The sequence below is a fragment of the Taudactylus pleione genome, unplaced genomic scaffold, assembly GCF_031769625.1.
Source record: "Taudactylus pleione unplaced genomic scaffold, aTauple2 ptg000006l, whole genome shotgun sequence".
Classification (NCBI taxonomy): Eukaryota; Metazoa; Chordata; class Amphibia; order Anura; family Myobatrachidae; genus Taudactylus; species Taudactylus pleione.
Window position 1 is genome coordinate 20,158,468 of NW_028284409.1, and position 23,631 is coordinate 20,182,098.

The window sequence follows — 23,631 nt, forward strand, 5'->3', positions numbered from 1 at the left end:
TAGGAGACCTAACATTTGTGACAGTGAGCAGTGCACAAAACACTGCTTAAATAGATTGACAAGATTTAAAACTGGCGCACTAGTAGAGTCAGTGGGCAGCAGACTATAGCAACCAGTGAACCTCAATTGGTCTCGACTGAACAGATAAATGCAAATACAAGAACATTTGGATGCCACATCTCCTAAATTTAAGTCAGACTCCGGGTCTAGCTTATTACAAGATAATTGTGAAAAAAGTATAAAGCCACCACGTCCTGTACTTTAGAATAACCTAATTAATTACCTTTGACTTGCTAAAATGCTCCTCAGTGGAGTCTCATTTGATGATTATGTTAATCATCAGAGTAAAGTAATATTGGAATTATTTTTATTATATGTCTCATTTTATGTGAAGCCGTTACATTCACTTAATGAAAACACAAAATTGGTCCCATTAAAACTATAGGACCAAATCTGAAACCTGCCAACTCTGATCTCATACAAAATTCAAGTAATTCTGTGAAACTGGTTGTGCCCCCTATGGAAAGATGTTAAGAACATTCAGCAATTTACTTCTTGTAGGATAAAACCTGCTTCCTAAGTATACACATTACATGACTCCCATAGTTGTGCATATATTCGATATTAAAGCCAGAATCTGCAGCTCACAAGCTACAATATGATCCTATGTTCTATGTCAATTGTAGCAGTTTGTTTCAATTAGTTCGAAAAGAAAGAAACAATGTTAATATAGCAGCCAGTTATTAGTTCCACTGGGAAAATATAACCCAGTTTTTTGAGTGCAAAAAAAGTTTGTGCTTTTAAATCCAATCCTATTTTTAGCAGCCTGTTTTTATAGCAGCCTGTATGTTATCCACAGGACACAGTACAAGCCACAGCTGTTCATACAGACTGCGAGCCACTGTTCTCAAGCCGTTTAATATGCAGGAGGTAGGGTCGAGTTTAAGATATTTTATGCATGCATGCTTTTGTTTAAACTCACGGCCTTGCCCGTATCCTCAGTAGCAGGTAAAAATAGGGAGAATTTGATGAAAGGAAAGAATGGAGCAGTAAAAGAGGAAGAGAGATCATTTGCCTTTGTGACACAGTATAATTCTTATTCCCATGAAATTAAAAAAGTACTTAAAAAGAACCTTCCCATTTTCAAGTTAGATAATTTTATTGGTCCTTCAATTATAACCCATAAATCGGTAGTCTTTAGAAAATCTGCTAATCCAAAATTAAACTTGGCACCTAGCCATTTCAATAGAGATTAAAAAAAGAGTCTAGAAAAAAGGAATACCTGGCTACCATCTAAACCATCGGGATTTCATAAATGCGGAAGGGATACATGTATGACCTGCAAATTCACTAATAAGAAAACAGTGGAATTCAAGTCAAATATCTCGGGGGATAGTTTCCAAATCAGGGATTTCTTAAATTGCAGGTCGATGTTTGTCATTTATGTGATAGAGTGCAGGGGCAACCTGCAATATGAGATCGTTACATATCTGCTTTATGGAACATAAAAGGAACACAATGAATGTATTTAAAGCACATACACTTTCTAGACATGTGGGACAGTGTCAAGGGGGAGGACTTGAAGGGATCACGATAAAGGCTATAGATCATGTAAAACCTACTAGTAGAGGAGGAAATAGGTTTGTGAAGCATACTGGATCTTCCATTTAAAAACACTGAGCCCGCAGGGTCTAAATGACACAGTGGAACTTAATAATACATAGTGACCCTAAGAGTATATATTGGGGTTATGTGTTAGTTTCAACTTCTATCTGCATCAGCTATCAAGAAGTAGATCCATGGTGGGATGTTCTGTGATAATATAGGTTGTTAATTAGGATGTAACATCGTTAGGTGGAGTATCCATTGAGGTCAAATTTGAATTCCTGCCCCAAGAAGGGAAAGAGGAAAGGCCAGGCCTTCTAACACTATATATATATCTGAATTAAGGGATTTTATAGTATCTATCTGTGTATAACTCATTACTCATAGTTAATACGCTCCACAAAAATAATGGTTAAATGTTCATAGTTATAATCTAACTGTGACGAGGTATATTGAATGGATCAAATTTTGGTAAGGTTACATTTATGTGGGTTTATTTATATAATCATTGGATGTATGTCTCGTTAGCTATTATAAACTTAAAGAATAGAGATTTTTTTAAAACAAAACCTTTGAGTAATCTATATGTATACTGTATGTGTAAACGATCATAGTTGTCAGCCACACAGGATTAGGCTGGTTAAGGCTGCTTAGTTATGATATAGCCTAGGATGCTTTATACTAAATGGGATAAAATCATTATGGGTTAAAATCATGAGGGATATATGTATTTCCAAACTTAAGCTGGTGTATAATGAAGTTATGTTTGGTTTTTATCTTTACTTATATAATTTGAATAAAGTTAATTTATGATGAAAAATAAACTAGATTGCATGGTGATATGAGTATTTGGGAAAAAATAAATAAATAAAAAAAAAGGGATTATATATAGAAATTATAAATGTAAATTTGTTATTTTATATATATATATATATATATATATGCATATATACACACACAATTCCACGATCCGGCACTCTCTAGGTAAAGATGATAGCTTTGCCGGGTGACATCCACAGTCAGTCCACCAACGCGACCTGCTGTAATATACACGTCCAACGGCGGCACTACGGATAAAAAAAACGTAATCATAAAGTTTTAGTGTGCAACGTTTCAGTGACTTTATTAGCGCTATTGTCAAGCCAGCAAGTGAAAATCAGACATACCTTGCATATTATGTAGCATACCCCACGTGTAGACAGACCACCCGTCACTCCGGCGCCCGAGGGCTTGTCTCACCGGACGTGACCTCATCACCCCCCGTAACCAAGGTGATATACCAACAATGGCACAGAACATCAATCCGTATCAGTGCATAAAAACATTATGTGGCCAAATAGTCTCACCACATTCGTAATTAAAAACAAACACATAAAAACATCAAGGCAGAGAGTACACTTCACAAATACATAATATATTAATGACGCAATTGCTAATTACAATTACATAGGAGCACATCAAAGCCTAACTTTAATCCTGGCGATGGATAACACAGTTTTCAGTAATAAGCAGATTGACATATAACCCATCTAGATAAATCAACCATAGACTATAAAGAGGACACAATTAGTTGAGTCTATACCAGGAAGCAATAAGCAAGTGACAATTAACTGTTCGCCAACTTTGTAATTAAAGTTTTTTTATCCGGAGTTCCGCCGTTGGACGTGTATATTATAGAGTGCCGGCTCAGGGAAATGTATGTATTGCTAAGTGGCATGTTTTGTGAACTGCTGGTGCAGTTTTCACTAGCCACTTGGTTAATTATCAAGGCACCTTGGACATTTTTTGAATCAAGCCTCTACGTGTAGCAGAGTTCTGACTACTAGCACTTCACGTTGCATTGTGTCTGGATTAACTTTGCCAGCTACATAGTGTTGGACTACTGTTTACATCAAGCCTATTCAGGTTGTGGCTTATTTAGTTGCCTAGATTCCTGTTTGGTGTGTGACGTTACCAGTGTAAGCAAATTTCTACTGATTATCCGGGTTGTGGCCAGTTGAAGACCTGTTGTTGGTCTCACATGGGACTAGTAATCAAGTTTCAATGTCAGCAGACAATACTGAAGGAGTACAGCAGCGCATTTCCTTAGAACAGGGTGCAGTCTTCACCTTCTCAGAGTCAGAGGCAGAGGCGATCCTTTTCGCAGATGATTTGACTGAGCACACTATTACATCCTCACCGCAGGATTTGTTTCACGATTTACTATGATTAAAGAAAAGAGAAATCGACTTTTTCTACCACAGGTTGATGTTGTCCAACTATTATAAGGAAAAGAAAATACCCCGTGGCTTTAGGGTCAAGAACGTCCCCACGATCGGACGTTATAATGTTGAATTCTGCAAACAATGAACTTCTGTGTTAAACAAGTGCTCATTTGACTTACTTTTACTTGTTATAGAAGAATCCAAGAGAGAGATCACGATCACCAAGGATAAGATTAACAGCTTTGAGGCTAGCCACCTTTCAACATTAACATCTGACAAGCAGGGTGACTGGATCAATAAACTTAATACATAAATTGAGACCTAAAACACCAACGTTTATATAGTTGGTTAACTGGGGCTTATTCACAAATTGACAGACGCCCGTTATTTAGATGCACTTTAAATAAAGCTTGATTTGACACTTCGGAAGAAGCAATTACTACAGATAGTGATATTGAGCCTTCAACTAGGCATAAACATAAGGGTCACGTCCAATCTCCTGTAGGTAACCATACTAGGGCCCATTTTTTAGAAGTAGGACCAAACGTACCCGCGGAGGTCGGCAGAATCAGACGCAGGGGAAGACCATCAGGGGACGCAGGATCTAATTTTTTATTTGTCTGACAGAGTACTTTCTGAGAGTGAACTATCAGTGCTAAGAAAGGGACTCCGACTGTTCCGACTGTACCTTTTGACATGACAACAGTGGAAAGTAGAAGCATTTATGATAAATAAAAGCATAAAAATGAAAGAATTCTTTGTGGATAAAATCTCTGTACCCACTGATGTACAGATTTGCCCAGCTATTTTGTTGCTCATGGCATGGCGTGAGTCACACCATGGACTTGTGGTGTGGCATGCAGGCTTCTGAGTCGCGCCATGGACTTGTGGCATACCGTGGTATTCTTCAATGAAGGATATGCTATGGCATGTAATACAGTGCTTAACCACTGGGTGGCGAGTGCTCCACTGTTGTAATTGCATGTAATACAGTGCTTAACCGCTGGGTGGCGAGTGCTCCACTGTTGTAATTTGTACTGAATGCCTTGTACTGAATGCCATACTGTTAAACTTACAGTAAATTGGATGGATATCACATTCACAGCATTTTCATGTTCGCACAACCAATATTTTTAATGTCACATTAAAACAGTACAGTACTGTACCGTACAGTAAGATCTTATAACAGGATGCAAATCACTGCGCATACAGTATTGTATATGCGGTGCAGTAACTGAACAGTAGAGAACTTACCCGAGTTGTTATCACAGTATAACCAATACTGTAGATTAATGAGATGCACGCACAGCTTTCACTGAGATGGGATGAAACACAGTATGACAATTTTTAAAAACAGCAGCGGGAGGAGTGCACAAGGATGAGGCCGCTCTGTGCGGTTCACTGTAACTGTCGTGTGGGCTAGTGGTTAGGTGATCACTTTGGAAGAATTATGGTCCTGGGTTCGATCCCTGGAAAAGAATATATCGTACCGTATACTGTATATTTTTTTTATTGGCACTGTCTGCTCTGGACACTATAGTGAAACTACTTTAGTAGTGTTGTACTGTAATACTGTAGTGTTGTTGTTTAAAAGGCTGCTTAAAAGTAAGACATTACAAACTGTGTGTTTAAATAGTGCAAAACTTTCGTTAATGTCTGCGCTGTGGTGGCTGTCTGCTTCGAGGGGTTGCAATGGGATTTCATGTGCATGCCCAGTGGAGGGGTTACAATGGGATCTGTAGCGCCAAGAGAGGGCTCTGTATTTCAAACTGTGCACCTAAAATGCAAAACGCAAACATGCGACAACGTAGATGCGGTCTAAGCCTTACACACTATAGCAACGTCTCTTGGACTGTGTCTGAGAGTGGTTTCTGTCTGTGAGAGAGCTCTCTGTGTTCAAAGCTGACTGTGCATTTGAAGCGCAAAATCGCGTTTCATCGCAAACTTGTGACAATGATGATGCTGTTCCAACCTTGCACACTATAGAGATTTCTCATGTCCAGTAAGTACGGTAGTAGTGGGATCTGTATGAGAGAGAGCTCTCTGTATTACACGGTTGGTGCTATGGTGGCTGTCAGCCATCTGCGATGGATTAGAAATGGAGGGGGTACAATGGGATCTGTGGCGCCAAGCCATACGCCATGTAGCGCTATGCTATGGCGTATGGAAGATCATCACTGAGCATGCGCATTTGGCTGTATTACTGCAGTCGGTATGCTGTTGAATTTCCATCTAAGGCGGGTGCATGCCCAGTAGGAGGGTTGCGATGGGATTTCTGGCGCATGCCCAGTGGGCCGAGAGTCATACACAGTGCATCAGGTCCCTTCCCCCAAATCAAGCAAGAGCCTCTCATTACCATAATAAAGGATGTTTTGTTAATCCATTTAGTGAAAGCAGTCAGCTCTGCCCTAGTGTCCTGAAAAATGCTACGAATAGTGACCATTGCCAAAGACACCATCCCCCATCTGCTAGGACAACTAGTGTGCCGCTATGAATGTGTCTGTACTGTATATTAAAAACTGATGGTGCCGTTGAATTTTCCACCACACAATAGTGAATTCATAACTGCAGAAACTGGTAGTGAATGGACTGTATAGAATGAGAGAGAGGGCTCTGTATTACAAACTGCGCCTAAAACGCAAACATGCGACAACGTAGATCAACAATGCAAGCATGCCTGTACTTTCACCAGGAACGCCTGTCATGTCGAGCACCCCAGCACCACTGACTGTATTTGGAACACCCTTACCAGATATACCACTGGCTGTAATCAACGTTGACAAGGACAATGAAATTTACAGAGCTGTCAATTGTGAGATGCATCGATATGCACAAGCAGTATTTCAAGAACACGTGCCCTACGACCTGTATTGCAATTGGACCAAGCGGGTGAACTTTGATGGAAGTCGGAAGAAAGTGCCAATCCCCAACAATTTAAGAGATGATATCCTCTCAAGATGCTGGACAAGATTTAGGATTGGAAAAGAAGAACTTACCCGGATAAAGGACACGTTGAATGGGGTGCTGCGCATGCCAAGGAAACATGCATGGAGGACAGTCACGCATACAAGTACAGATCTTCAATCAACAAACACGACTTGAAGGGACTTGTCAGAAGACAGGAAGACCCGGCGCCGCCGCTGGCCAGGATGTGGCAGCAGCAGAAGAAAGAAGCTGAGGACAGGAGAGGACTAAAGGGGTGGAAAGCAAAAGAACTAAAGAATTTCCCCCAAAAGCCTCTTCCACCATAACAGATAGGCCCTACAGTATGTGAGGCCAACAGAACATTAAACCCAACCTACAGTAGACCAACAGGTCTGAAGCGAGGAAGACCCATGTGAAGAGAGAAGCGGAGGACAGGAGAGGACTACAGGGGTGGAAAGCAAAAGAGCTAAAGAAGTTCCCCCCCTCAAAGCCTCTTCCACCATAACAGGTACCGGTAGGCCCTCTGTGAGGCCAACTGTACTGTACATTAATATTGTAGTTTGTTAGGCTGGTGAGATACAGTAGAGCTGATATTAATGTTACAGTAGATTAGTGTGACACACTATTAGAGCAGGAAAGGGCCTTGCATGGCATATTCTCTCTCCTACAGGGACCTCTCTGTGGGATTGAGCGGGACGAAGAAAAAGAGTATCTCCGGTGACTACTGTATGTACCGTACCTGTGTGTCTGTCTTTTACTGTCTGTTCATCTCTGCCTATCCTCCTTTCTTCAGGGCGTACAGTGGACCTTGCACTCCGATGCAAGGTAGAGTCTGCACCTGGTATAGGTGAAACTCTGGATCTAAGGCCAAAAGTGCCAGTGATGATTTTAACTTAAAATCCTAATATTTTTGTGTAGTCCTCGATCCAGTAGGGTGTATCGGTCGGCATTGAGGAAGGACTGTTCTCACGTCATCTCCTTCATCCTAGGTACTGTACAGTAGTCATGTCCGTGTCCAGCTTGGAACTCCAGGACTTGCCAGCGGCAGAAGAAAGAAGCCGGGGACAGTAGAGGACTACGGGGGTGGAAAGCTAAAGAAGTTCCCCCCCTCTGTACAGCATGTTACTGTTGGTTAAATAAAAATTGTCATTAATTTATAAAATTGGTGTTTGTACTGTATGTAATTCAGTCTTTAAGTGCGCCTGAGACCCTACACGTGCATCTGTCATTAAAAAGGTACAAAAAGTCAATAACACACAGATGCAGGGACGTATCTTCCTAATGGCCAGGATTTCACTCACCAGGGGCGCGCCGGCCGATGGGGGTTGCCGCCCACAGTCATATACTGTACAGTATCCCTGTTGCCCATCCCAGTGATTTCACAGCTGCCCGGCACTTACAGTAGTATACAGTACAGTAGACATATACACTGATGGCCGTTTTCAATTTAGGGGTCTATTTACTTTTTTTAGCCGATCTCGTCTTTTCACTCTAAGGGGTCTATTTACTGTACTAAGCAGTGTTAGGAGACAGAGTGAAAAGTGATAAAAAAGTGATAAGGTGTCAGTCAATCAGCTCCCAACTGTCATTTTTCAAACAGCCTGTGAGATGACAGTTGGGAGCAGATTGGTTGGCACTTTTTCACCCATTGGAGCGAAAAGACGTGATCGGCTAAAAAAAGTTTTGCCAATTACGTCATTTCGCCAGGCGTAAAATTATCGTTGTATTCAATTTGAAAGCTTTTCCGCCTACCGTAGACGGGAAGTCAATGCAATGTACAGTAAGACAGTATGTGAAAAAGTTTTGCCTACTGTATGAATAGCAGGTGGAAAAAATTGGTGAATTCGGGTGCAACGTTGCGGGAAGCCTTCAACGTGCAGCCTTAAGACAGTCCCCTAAAGGTACTGTAAACTGCGTAATTTAAAAAAAAAAAAACAGTCAGAACACCCCAAAAATTCACTTTCATTTTGGGGGCGGAAGAAAAAAAATTTGGGGGAAAAAGTTAAACATGTAGTAAGTTACTGTACTGTATGTTGCCCATAGCAACCAATCAGATTCTACTTCTCATTTATCTACAGTAGCACATTCTAGGAGATAATACATGGAATCTGATTGGATGCTATGGGCAACATCACTTCTTAATAGAACTCCCATCTTAGTAAATTTACCCCCTAATATATAAAATGTACTGAGTTTAGTAAGGGTTGGATAACAATACTGAACAAAAGTAGCCAAGAATTAAAAAAAAAAAGCGCTACATGGGTATACCGTAGATCTGGGCATGTGCCTGAGATACGATGACGTACAGTATTGTAGGACACACTCAAGCCAGGTGCAACCTTGGTATTGCAGGCAGCTGTAGTGTAATGGTAAAAAATCAAACCAATACATTACGTCGCTTGTACAACCCTTTTGCGGGTTCGAAACTTGAAAGGTTATACTTTTTAATTTTTATAATTATTACACAGTCAAGGTTACACTTTTTTGTCATAAAGTACTGTGGCATAGAAATACCAGAATTTCTGGATAATGTATTAGTGAAGATTTAAAACAAAATAAAATTACTGTATACAGTATATATTTTAAAGGTCTCGAACCAGCGGGACAAGAAAATGGTAGATGCAGTAGGGCTAGGCATTAGCCCCCTAGACTACTGCATCTACTGTACTGTACGGTAGTTCCTAGAGTCATGGAATCTCTACAATGTCTACCGTAAGTCCGGGACAGGGTCGACAGTATTGTACTTACTATAATACAGACAACTGGGCATGCGCAGTGCTATGAGACTCAATACGCCACAGTGTAGCGGGCAACTACAGTAGCAATGCGGTATACAGTATGGCGTACCGTATGGAGCAACAAATTACAGTACTGTAGCTGGGCACATCTACAGTACATACAGTATAATATATTGAGTTTTGTAAGGGTTGGATAACAATACTGAACTACAGTACTATAGTGAACATTTAAAAAAATAAATAAATTATCAAGGTCTCGAACAGAAGGAGAGAAGTGTAAGCAAAGCGGATCACCTAACGCCTTGCTCACAAGTCTCTCCTAGTAAGAATTGCATCTATCCTCTACAGTACTTTATGTGACATCTACAGTACCCTACGATGAAGTACTCAGGCGTCTGTAGCGTAGAGGTAAGAAATCGAACTTCTACATTGCAGACGTCTGTACAACCCGGTTCCGGGTTCGGAACCTGGAAGGTTAAACTTTTTTTTTTATTATTATTATTATTATTATACAGTCAAGGTTACACTTTTTATTTTTAATATTATTACACAGGCAGTGTGTAATATGGGGATCCCACTTTCACTGTGTGTGAATCATGACCCGCTACTGTATGATCTTCCATACTGTACGCCATGGCATAGTGCTACAAGGGTATGGCTATGGCGCAGCTCCACTGGCAATGCATTGCAACCCCGCCACTGGCCACGTGCCAGAGATCCTATTTGTACCGTAACCCCTCAGAACTGGCTATAAGTCACCACAGCGCCAACTGTGAAGACATTGACGCAATTTTGCGGTTTAAACGCAGTCAGTTTGTAATGCAGAGACCTCACTCTCAAACAGAGTCAACTATCAGTTACTGAACTCATTAAATCACTAAAGTTTCCAAGTCTGGGACAGCATTAACATTGACGCAAGTTTGCGCTCCCAAACAAACCCACTACTGTAGCACTTTCTGAAGTCATGAAATGACAGTGCAGAATGGCACAAGTGTGAAAATTCAACAGTACTGTAGCAATACAGACAACTGGGTATGCGCCATGGCATAGCGCTACTTGGTTTATGGCTTGGCTCCGCTGGGCATGTGGCACACATTCCATTGTCATTGTAACCCCTCCATTGGGCATGCGCTGACATTGACGCAATTTTGCGGTTTAAACGCAGAATCAGTTTGTAATACAGAGCCCACTCTCTTTAACAGAGACCACTACCAGTTGATGGTCATAAAAAATCACTATAATGTCCAAGTCTGGGTCAGCGCCGGCATTGACGCAAGTTTGCATTCTAAGGTACAGTACTGTATGTACAGTAATAAAAATCCAAATTTCGCTGTTTGACTCCCGAAGCACTGGGCATGTGCTCCACATGTACTGTATTGAATACTGAATATTTTAAGTGAATATTTTAAAAATAATAAAAAAAAACATATTTTCAAGGTCTCGAACCCACAGAACAAGAAGAGGGGAGAAGCAGTGAGACTAGGCATTAGACCACTAGGCCACACGCTTCACCCATTACTAGAGTTCTGTAGTTTGTAAAGTAATGAAACCACTACAATGCCTAAGTCTGGGACAGTGCCGACAGTATTTACATTTGCGCAAGTACTGTATGATTTCAACCGCACAGTCAGTGGGTAATACAGAGCTTAATGATTTCAAACTTTATTAGACATTCTTCTAACGCTTTATTATACTGTACATTCCTGATTCCATGTGGAAAACGCTGTAATACTGTATAGTGTATCGAATCACCGCTTCTGTCAGCCAATCATCGAGCGGTGATACAAAACATACCTTACTGTACATTGGAAATCACACACATGCGCTATGTAGTTTAGGAAAAGTGACATCTGGTGGGCAAAAAGTTGTATTACACGTAATGACTTTTTTCATTACTAAACTTTCTTTGTGGCGCGACTCATGGCGTGGTGTGTGGCGCGCCATGAGTGGCGTGAGAGATAACGCTGTGATGCCACGTGATAGCTGGGCACATCTGTACCTCCACAAGTACTCAAGTTACAGCAAAGATCCAGCTTCGATCCTAAAAGCAATAATGCCTCTATTAAGACATTCTCAGGTCTTTTAGATAAAGCTGTTTGTGAAGATCCCAGGTAAAAAAAAAAACAATTTTGGAATTTAAGTTGAGCAATTGGCCCTTAAGAATTTGGCATCTTATGAAGATGTAGTGTTTCGCCATGCAGACAAGGGTGGCGCCATTGTGGTGTTAAACCTTGATGATTACAAATTAGAAGCTGAGAAGCAACTCAGTGACTGTTCTACCTTTAAAAAATTGTCCTCCGATCCCACTGTGTCTTTCAAAAAAGAGCTAGACTCTATGTTATCTACAGCTTGCACTCAAGGGTTGATTTCTTCAGCTATCAAAAGCGTTAGAGGTCAACCACCCTGTTAAACCCTTATTGTACTTAGGGCCTGATTCAAACCCGCTCGCGAGCGCTGAGCGCTCGCAAGCGGGTCGATGTTGGCCAAGTGCGCATGCGCACGACGGAGGCGGCTCCGTCGTGCGCATGCGTGAGACACGAATAATGATGGCCAAGCCGTCGCTATGGGTCTCGCACCAAAGGGGCATGCTGTCAGGAGGCCGCTCTTAAATTCAGAGGGACGGCCCTGATTCAGAGCGAGCGCTCTGTCAGAGCGTCCGGCTCTGAATCAGGGCCTTAATCCCCAAAATACACAAAGATCCGGTTAATTCCCCCAGACGGACTATCATAGCTGCCCGTGGGTCATTATACCAGCCCATTTCTACGTATCTGGATTCCCTGTTACAACCTTGTGTACAATCCCGGCCCACTTTTTTGAAAGACACTAACAGTCTATTACTTTCATCCAAATTGTCTGCGTTACCATCAGATTGTGTTTTATGCTCCGTAGATGTCTGCAGTCTATATACCTGCATTCCTCATGCAGCAGGTATGCAGGCTACTAGGTTATTGATTACCAACAATCTGCTTTACAGTGGACTATGTGTTGAGCTGTTTATGGAGCTATTAGAGCTGGTATTAACTCGTAACTATTTTATGTATGATGGTTTGTTTTTTCTGCAACTCTTGGGCTGTGCGATGGGGTCCAATGTGGCCCCATCGTACGCTAATGCCTACATGTTTATTGTCGAATACGATGTATTTTTTGCAGACCCTGCTGTGGTTAGGAATATAATTGCATTTTATCGCTATATAGACGATTTGTTGATTGTGTGGGATGGCATGCCAAAATCCTTTGTTGAGGTCATGGATAAGTACAATGATTTAAACCAACACGTTAAATTTACTTACACCATAGATTCACAAAGGGTCAATTTTTTGTATGTAACATTAACCAAAAATGAGGGCAAATTATTGCTGTCACTCTTCACCAAAGTCACAGACAGAAACAATATGTTGCTAGCTAGCAGTGCACATCCTGCTCCTTTGAAATGTGCATGACCTTTTTCACAGTTTCTGCGTGCTTTGAGAATAGCCAACAATCGAACTGAGGGCATTAAACAACTTGAAGAGATGTATCTTAAATTTGCTCAGAGGGGCTAGCTCAGAGGGGCTACAGTAGTTCCATGTTGGAGCAAGCTAAATCTAAAGCATTGGCAATTCCTGTGGATAAGTTATTATCCACTAATAAAAAGGGTACACGCAACTCAAATAAATACATTTGGGTGAATAAGTACAACCACATGAGCACTTTCATTAACCAGCATGCAAAATCGTTATAGCCAATCATCACGACTGACAAAGACCTTAAACCCCTTGAGGGACTATGAAGTTCACAATGACATCTTCCAGTTTGGTAAGAGCAAAAACACTTCTTTTCTGGGCACTCCTAAATTGGACTGCTTTAAGTGCTCTAATTGCACTACGTGCAGATTTCTTCAAACTGGACCCAGATTTTTCCATCCATACTCAGGTATCAAATTTAATATTAGATATCATCTTACAAGTACTAGTAAGTTTATTGTTTACTCCATTACCTATAGTAATAGTGAACAGTCAGCGGCACGGCATTTTGCCTTGTACAAACATAACATCTCATCCCTTAGGTACAGAATCATTGACCATGTACCCCCCCCCCCTCATTAGGGGAGGTGACAGAGCCCGTAAATTGCTCCAAAGGGAAATAGAGTGGATAATTAGGCTAGACACTTTGGCCCCTAGCGGGCTTAATGAAACATTAGGATTACATTGTTTCACTTAGTGACAGCCATTTGGTTTTTTGATATTCTATGATTTAGTTCTTTGCTCAAAATTTTTTATTCCTATATACATGTGTTCTATCTTTAATCTTCAGGTTGAGGTCATACTATGTATTGGTATATATTGGTAGCGATTAACACAGTACAGGATTGTTTGGATCAGCGCAGCATGGCAAACAGTTATTTGTCACTTGTTTATTGCTTCCTGGTATAAACTCCACTAATTGTGTCCTCTTTATAGTCTATGATTGATTTATCTAGATGGGTTATATGTCAAACTGCTTATTACTGATAACTGTGTTATCCATCGCCAGGATTAAATGTAGGCTTTGATATACTTCTATGTAATTGTAATTAGCATTTGCGTCATTAAGGTATTATGCATTTGTGAAGTGTACTCTCTGCCTTGATGTTTTATGTGTTTGTTTTTAATTAAGAATGTGGTGAGACTATTTGGCCACATAATGTTTTTATGCATTGATACGGATTGATGGGGTGATGAGGTCACTTCTGTTAAGACAAGCCCTCGGGTGCCGGAGTGACGGGCGGTCTGTCTACACATGGGGTATGCTATATAACATGCAAGGTATGTCTGATTTTCACTTGTTGGCTTGACAAAATCACTAATAAAAGCGCTGAAACGTTGCACACTAAAACCTTGTGATTAAGTTTTTTTATCCAGAGTGCACATATATATTTATATTAACTGTATATAAAATTATATATAAAAACTATTTCAAATGATAATAGATGTGTACCTTTATATGGAATATATGTCTGGGTATGATTCTACCAATTGGAAAGAATATGTATTTATCTGTGGCAAAGGCAAATTACAACAAAAATAAATATGTTAAACACAACGAATAAACAAAGAAATATTGAAGGTTGAACTATACGGGATATAATTTCAAACAACCTTCTTTATGTATAAATTATATCAAATAATAAACTGTGTGACATGACAACAAGCCTTGAAACACACTGGGTGCAGGAACACAGAATGCCCCAGCATTGATAATGTGGACAGCTGATATAATTAGTAGTGTGGGTGTATAAATGAAACAACTTTGACACCACACTGCATATCTTCTGAGGAAGCTGCCAATGCTTGAGAGGTGGAGAAACGCGTAGAGAATAGAGACACCTGACTGCTTGCCAAACAAGTGGACCATTCTCTGCACTAATTAGGTGGCGGTATATTTGGATACCGAGGCATCTGACAAACAAGGGTGTAGCTGTCTTGTACTAAGTACATCGTTACATGGACATTGCGGCAGTGAGTATCCCAGCAGGAAAAGCGGATACGGGCAAGGCCATGAGTTTAAACAAAAGCATGCATGCATAAAATATCTTAAACTCTCCCCTACCTCCCAAATATAAAAGGGCTTGAGAACAGTGGCTCGCAGTCTGTATGAACAGCTGTGGCTTGTACTGTGTCCTGTGGATAACATGCAGGCTGCTATAAAAACAGGCTGCTAAAAATAGGATTGGATTTAAAAGCACAAACTTTTTTTGCACTCAAAAAACTGGGTTATATTTGCCCAGTGGAACTAATAACTGGCTGCTATATTAACATTGTTTCTTTCTTTTGAACTAATTGAAACAAACTGCTACAATTGACATAGAACATAGGATCAAATTGTAGCTTGTGAGCTGCAGATTCTGGCTTTAATATCAAATATATGCACAACTATGGGAGTCCTTTAATGTGTATACTTAGGAAGCAAGTTTTATCCTACAAGAAGTAAATTGCTGAATGTTCTAAACATCTTTCCATAAGGTGTAATTTTTATGGTATATCTGTTTTTTATATCCTTTGTTAACATATTTCATTTTTATTTTATTTATTTTTTTAATTTTATTTTATGCTATAATCTCTATTACAGCTCCAATGGATAAAAAGCTCATGCTGAGAATTGTGAAGGCAGCAAGAAAAGATGGAGAGGTGGATGTCATTGTCCACCTAGGGACAAATGACCTGGCCAATGCTGAAGTCATGGCAGTAAAAGATGAATTCAGGAAGTTAGGGACTCCTCTAAATCAGGTGGCAACCACTGTAACTTTTTCAGAAGTATTGCCAGTACACAGAGGGGAAGATAGAAATCATTGCATCAGAAACTTCAATGTTTGGCTACAGAAGTAGTGTTATGAGGAGGGATTTGGATTGACAGTCCATAGCCATGCCATCTGGCAAGATAGAAGCTTATACAAATATGATGGCCTGCACCCATCTTCAAAAGGAACTAGAATACTGAGTGAACAGTTTGAAAGTTTCACCAAGAACTATTTAAATTAGAAGAGGGGGACAGTGAACCAAACAAGAAAAAAGAAATCTGCTCCCCCAATAAAGAGGTATTATTTCTGCTGGCAAATGGAGCAAGAAGCATATCCACAGCAACAGAAGATAATTCAGAACAAAACCAAATAAACATAGGCAGAGAGATGAACATACCTAGGAACAGGAGAAATAATCAAACAAATAAAACAATGTGTGCAAATGCTAGGAGCTTAGGAAATAAAATCCCCTAACTAATTGCAATAATGACAAGGGATGATCTGGATATTGTGGCTATTACGGAGTCATGGTGCAATGAAAATCATAACTGGGACATAGCTATACCGGGATATACTTTATTTAGGAAGGACAGAATGGACAGACTGGGAAGAATAGTAGGAGCAGTAGCAATGTATGTCAAGGAAAGCATAAATACTACATTAATACATAGTATTGCAGAAAAAATCGAGTCCCTTTGAGTGACTATAGAAACAGGGGAGAAAGTGATTCTTTGTATTGGGGTGATCTACAGACCACCAGGTCAGGAAGAGGAAGTGGACAATAAACTATTGCAGGACATAATTAAAATGGCATTAAAAGTAGAGGTTATAATCTACCCGATATAAACCGGGAGGTGTCTGTGGCAAGTTCCACTAGAAGTAGTGACATCCTGAATTCATTGCAGGGAGCCTCCCTCCAGCAATTGGTGAGGGAGCCCACTTGGAAAGACACAATATTAGACTTAATACTTACAAATGGGGACAGAATATCTGATGTAAAAGTGGGTGAAAACCAGAGATCCAATGATCATCAAGCAGTATGGTTCAGAATAAAGAGAAATACTGACCCCATACAAAAACAAAGGTGTTAGATGTTAGGAAGGCTGATTTTGCAGGGATGGGAAGATGTGTAAGCAAATCTTTGGTAGAGTAGACGTACATGAAAGGAGTGCAGGAGAGGAGGGAAAATTTAAAAGTGCAATATTAAAGGCAACAGACCTTTGTATCAAAAGGGTTAGGAAAACCACAAGGAAAAGGAAGCCAGTGTGTTTGGGAAAAAGGTAGCAAGTATTGTGAAAGCAAAAAAGATGGCCTTTAGGAAATACAAGCAGACGCAAAATAATGAAGACAAGAACGTGTATCTTGTAAAAGAGAAGGAGGCTAAGAAAGTAATCAGATGTGCAAAGGCAAAAGCTGAGGAGAAAATGGCACAGTGGGTAAAGGGGCAAAACTTTTTTTAATTATATAAGTGAAAGGAGAAAAACAAAAGGTGGAATAAAAAGACTAAAGACAGAAAGAGGGAATCTTGTTGAGGGAGACAATGTAATAGCTGATCATCTTAATAATCACTATTCACTACTGAGAGAGAGGATAAGGGGCCACAGATAAGTTGCAGGTATAATCAGAAAAATGAGAAAGGAACAAGCACATTTACAGAGGATAAGATACTAACAGAACTCTCAAAACTGAAAGTGGATAAATCAATGGGGCCAGATGGGATACATCCAAGGATACTAAAAGAGGTTAAAGGGGTGCTGGTAACACCATTAACACAATTATTCAACCAGTCACTAGCTACTGGAGTAATTCCAGAGGACTGGAAAAGACCAAACATTGTCCCACTGCACAAAAGTGGAAGAAAGGAAGAGACAAGCAATTACCAATCAGTGAGCCTTACATCAGTAGTAGGGAAATTGATGGAAACACTCTTAAAACAAAGAGTCGTAGATTTTTTTAAATCCAGCAATTTGCAGTAGCCCAAACAGCTTTTATTTACTGGGGGAGATCATGTCAAACAAATCTTATTGAAATTTTTGACTGGGTGACTAAGGAAATAGATAAAGGCGGGGTCATAGATATAGCTTATCTAGACTTTAGTAAGGCTTTTGACACTGTTCCACATCCCAGACTGTTAAATAAACTGGAAAGCATGGGATTGGATACAAAGATAGTTGAATGGATAAGATCATTGCTGCAGGATAGGAAACAGAGAGTTGTAGTAAACAGAGTGCAGTCTCAAGAGAGAAATGTTACCAGTGGAGCACCTCAGGGATCTGTACTTGGACCAGTGCTTTATAATATCTTTATTTGTGACATTGCAAATGGTATTGAAGGGAAACTATGCCTTTTTGCAGATGAGACAAAGGTATGCAACAGGGTAGAGACACCAGGAGGGGTAAAACAAATGATTGATGATCTAAGAATGGTCAAGAATGTGGCCACTACAGTTTAAGGCCAAAAAATGCAAGATCATGCACTTGGGTCTCAAAAATCCAAAGGCTAAATATAGTATTAATGGCACTATACTGGAAACTACTGAATTAGAAAGGGATCTAGGAGTCACTATTCCAGGTGACTTAAAGGCAAGCAAACATTGTAACAAAGCAATGAGGAAGGCAAGTCAGATGCTTGGTTGCATAGGGAAAGGAATCAGTAGCAGAAAGAAAGAAGTGATATTACCACTGTATAGGTCATTGGTACATCCTCGTCTCAAATACTGTGTTCAGTTCTGGAGGCTAGATCTCCAGAAGGAAATGAATAAATTAGAGCAGGCTTGGCCAACCTGTGGCTCTCCAGCTGTTAAGAAGCTACAAGTCCCAGTATGCCTTGCTACAGTTTTGCTATTAGGAAATACCAAAACTGATGCAGGGCATGCTGGGACTTGTAGTTTCACAACAGCGGGAGAGCCACAGGTTGGCCAGGCCTGCATTAGAGACTGTACAAAGGGCAATTAAAATGGTGCAAGGTCTACACCACAAACATACCAGGAAAGACTAAAAGATCTTAATATGTATTGTTTGGAGCAGAGAAGGGAAAGTGGGGACATTATAGAAATGTTCAAATATATAAAAGGTTTTAACAAGGTAAAGGAAGTAGACATTCTTCAAAGAAAGAGAAGTATTAGAACAAGAGGACATGTTCTGAAACTGGAGGGTGGTAGGTTAAGGGGAAATTTGAGGAAAAATTACTTCAAGAACGGGTAGTGGACAAGTGGAATAGCCTCCCATCAGAGGGGGTAGAGGCTAAGACAGTAGAGCAATTTAAACAAGCATGGGATAGACATAAGGATATCCTTCAGAAGAAATAAGGATCAATAAGGGTTGAGGTAGCAATATGTTTAAAAATGGGGCAGACTAGATGGGCCAAGTGGTTCTTATCTGCCATCAAATTCTATGTTTCTATGTTTCAGTTTCCTCCTATACTGATGGCTGCTATAAGTAAATTGGGTAAACTATACCTTTTCCTTCAATATATCCGTACTTATTATTAGACAGCAGATGGTAGTCTAGTGCCTATTTTTTGTGTGTGTTTTTTGGTTGTGCCCTCGTACACAGTGCAAATGACACCTATAAAATATTGTCTCTCTTATTTCAATAGTCTATCTCCATAAAACTAAATCTTATTTTTGTACTGCTCCTTTCCCAAAACATTTTATTAGAAACAGAATTTTTGTGAAATCTTCATGATGTTTTGGATTTTTATAGCTGGAATGGTGACATTCTAGGTGCACTTACACAAAACAATGCACACAGAATGTAATTGTCACAATGTTTGAGTGAATAAATGTGTTTTGAGCGAGTTCAGTATATTTTGCCAACATTCGTCATGTCGACAGTCATAATATCAGCAAGAAAATGTCGACCTGGTTGAACGTTGACAACTAACCATGTCGACATTCATCATGTCGACATTGATGAAATATCAACATGATTAGAATGTCGACAAAACTTTCCTGGTGGTCAAGTGGTAATTTACCTGGTACGGCGGGTTCAGCAGCTCCAGTAGGGTCTTCTGAGTCTGTCGGTCAGCTTATGAGGACTTCCAGCTGATTCTACAGCGCATCCAGTGTTGAATATCCCTTACCCCTAACCCTCCCCTTTAGTACCCTAAACATAATCCTCTGCGGCCACAGCCTAACTCTAATCTTTCAGTCCATTCAGAATGTCGACATTCCAAATATGTCGACATTTCACAGATGTCGGCGTGTTGCATGCTGACATTTAAAATATGTCGACATCATAACTATCAACACTGTGATTATGATTTTTGACATAGTAAATCTCAACATTATGACTGCATCCCGATTTGAGATGGCTTTTGAGGAAAATTGCTGAAGCTCCAAACTATCTTATACAACCTCTGGGAAATTTTGGTAGAAACTAAATGAAAATACTGGCAGAAATACCACCAGGCATTTTTCTCAACACTCTTGACTTCATTGTATTTACATTCTGCTTTGGACCATGATGCGAGTTTGCCCAAAGTGTATTCACAGTATTACACCCACAAAGTGAGTGTATTTGCCACGTGTCAGTTGGAGTGACTTACCATTATCACAGAGTACCTTATGATGTATTTTATCAGTGCCATAGTTCACAGCATTGTGTCAAGGGGCAGAACAATGATGACACGATTTACCACAGATCAATGATGACACGATTTACCACTGTTCCAAAAATCCCAGAACACCCTGAAATTTGTGACTATCCCAAACATTCCATGAGAGTATTCGAGTATGGTAAAGACAGCCCTGCAAAGAAAAATAAGATGTCTATCAAACAGACTGTCAGTTACTCTCACTTCTAAATATGCATTAGTAATATCCCAAAACATTGTTTGACATGACTTCCACAATGTTTTTATAAAAACCTATAAATTAATAAAGATGTTGTTGATGCCTCTCTACAATTATCTTTCTAAAAGTCATGAATTTGATCTGCTGATCGAAGAGACAAAAAGTGGTTTCTTCACAAAAAGTAATCCATAGACCTGTAGGAGTTTAAACCTTATATTTGAAATACCTGTACAACTTTTTTTTCCCCTTAATTCTCATTGTTTTCATCTGTTGACATTCACTAAGTTAATCATACTCTCAATGGTGGTCTGGTTTGTATAATCAAATAAGGTACACAAGCAATATATTGCAAATGTTAAACAAAATCTGCACCTGCTACTGTACATATAAAATAACTAACAATCTGGTTGGTCTAGTATGGATATAGTTATAATCCCGACGTGTGGCATCCCAGCTGAAGATATCCCGGCGCCGGAATGCCACTACCCGGCTACAAGACCAGCACCAGAATACAGACATGAGGTGATACCCCGACGCAGGAAGCGGGGCTGGTTAGGACTTAGCTGCGGGGGGGTTGGGAGAGGGTCAGGTCTAGGCATCACAGGCGAGGGGTTAGGGTTAGGCTGGGAGAGGGGAGGTTAGGGTTAGGTACCCCCGGGGGTGGGTTAACCACCACTGAGGGGGGTTAGGTTTAGGCAGTAAGGGGGGAGGGTTAGGTTTAGGCACTAACGAGGAGGGTTAGGGTTAGGATAGGGTGGAGGGAAGGTTAGTGTTAGGATGTGCAAACAGAGGGTTAGGGGGAGGGTAAGTATACTTACCTGACTCTTGTCAGGATCCTGAGCATCGGGATGCCGCTGTCGGTATATTGACAGCAGACATCCCGACTGCCAGGATTTTATACCCACTCCGTCTAGTGGAGTATTTTGCAGTCTATTCAGCATTGTAAGCTGATCATCCTTTACTGGATGTAGTGCACATCTGCATTCTGACACCATTAGTCAAGCTGGTTGTTGATTGCTGCTATATTGTAGATAAATGCAGATTGTTTCATTGTTAAGTCAGTAGTCATATTTAAGTGCTAGCTGGGATACCCGGCAATGCGGGGTTGAAGAATGGACCTTGAAGTCCATCTGCAGCCTTCAGTTTTTACATTCTCCTTGCCTTTAACGACATTCCATTGATCTTGAAAAGGACCCCACTGTTTTCTAGCATGGATTTAGCCCTGAAAAGGACCTATCAATCCATTTATATAGAGTACTAGCTGATGTGCCCTGTTTCAATTTTCATCTCGCCAGTAACACATTGATCCTTCACCTCTATAGTAATGCAACCTCTCCCTCACTGCTATAGTAAAACATTACCCTCCCTCAACTGTGTACTAACATATTCCACTCCTTCACCTCTGTAGTAACACATTATCCTCGCTCACCTCTGTAGTAACACATTTCCCACCCTCAACTGTGTAGAAACACAATACCTCTCTCACACCTGTAGTAACACATTCAGACCCTCACCTCTGTAGAAACACATTACACCCACTCACCCTATAGAAATACATTACCCCTTCTCACCCCTGTAGTAACATATTCCCCTTCTTCCCCTATGTTGTAACACATTCCCTTTGCTCACCTCGTAGTAACACATTTAACATTCCCCTCCCTCACCTGTATAGTAACACATTCCCCTCCCATAACTGTGTAGTTACACATTTCCCTCTCTCACTTCTGTTGTAACACATTCCCTTCCCTCACCTCCATAGTAACACATTCCCTTCCCTCACATCTATAGTAACACATTACCCTCTCACTGCTGTTGTAACACATTTTCCTCCTTCACCTCTATAGTAACACAACTTCCCTCACACCCGTACTAACACATTGCCTCCCTCACCTGTGGCTTAACTTCTATTGGGGAATCCATGAAATTTTACCCCTTTGCAGTGCTGTCTGCATCATAAGCTACATCAGGATCATACAGCTAGTGGCAGCTCCAGATGTGTGGCTGCAGTGCAGTATTTAAATAGGGGAGCCACACCAACTGCCAGTGATGTCACACATCAAGTTGATTAGCCACTCTTAAACATAGGACATCTTCTATAATTAGGTAGTTGTAAAAACTACATAAGAATTCTTCAGTATGTATCCAATAAACATATATATATATATATATATATATATATATTCATACTACGTTGGTTAGTCACTCATTCATAAGGGGCCTAAATTGTGTAAAATACTAGGGATATTCCCTCTATTAAACATGTTCTAGTTTAGACTCCATTATTTAGAAGAATTATTAATTGTGGAAAATTTACTTCAGCATATAGACTATCATGTACAGTGTTGCAATGCAGTTACTTCTTTCAAATAAATTACATTAAAGGGTTCTGCATGTACTGTACTACAGGGTTTTTCAAATATTGTTACAACTTGTAAGCTCAATTGTATCCATTCAGAGGGCTCTCAGGTAATGTGTGAAACTTGTATCCAACAAAATATATGTCCTCCGTTTCTCCACTAATTGATGCAGACAACCCAGCACTCACTTTGCCACTCAGGTTCCCCACAGATGGCCTTAATAGTTCCTGGTCAGTTACAAAGGACATCATGTTGAAGTACAACAAAGTGGGCTCAAAGCAGTTCTGGGCTGCCCATCTGGCACTTTTAGTGAGCAGCACCTCTTCCTGTAGCTCTGCTTGGCCGGGACACTGAAAAACAGGGGCGTTAAGCGAGATCACGCCCCCATGATGTGTGGCCATGCCCCCTTTCTAGTGAGACTACACCCCTTTTCAGGATCGCGCATTAGGGGGACTGCCAGGGCTGCTGAGTAGCCCCAGTCCATCACTGGCTCAAAGACATCATCCACGTCTGTACCAGATTTCTGGGAAGACTGCAACTTCTTCAGCTGCATCCAGAACATGGTGCGCATTTACTGATTCTGCCTCTGACCCACTCAGCTGTTGCCAGTGAATAGTGGAGCAGACAGACGTTCATAAACTTCCTCTAAAGCTCGCTGCCTCTTTTGGCAATTTGAATAGTCCTTGCTTTTTGGTTTTCCATAAGCTATGGTGTGCCTTGCGAGCCTAGATAAGGTAATTGGTGAGATTCA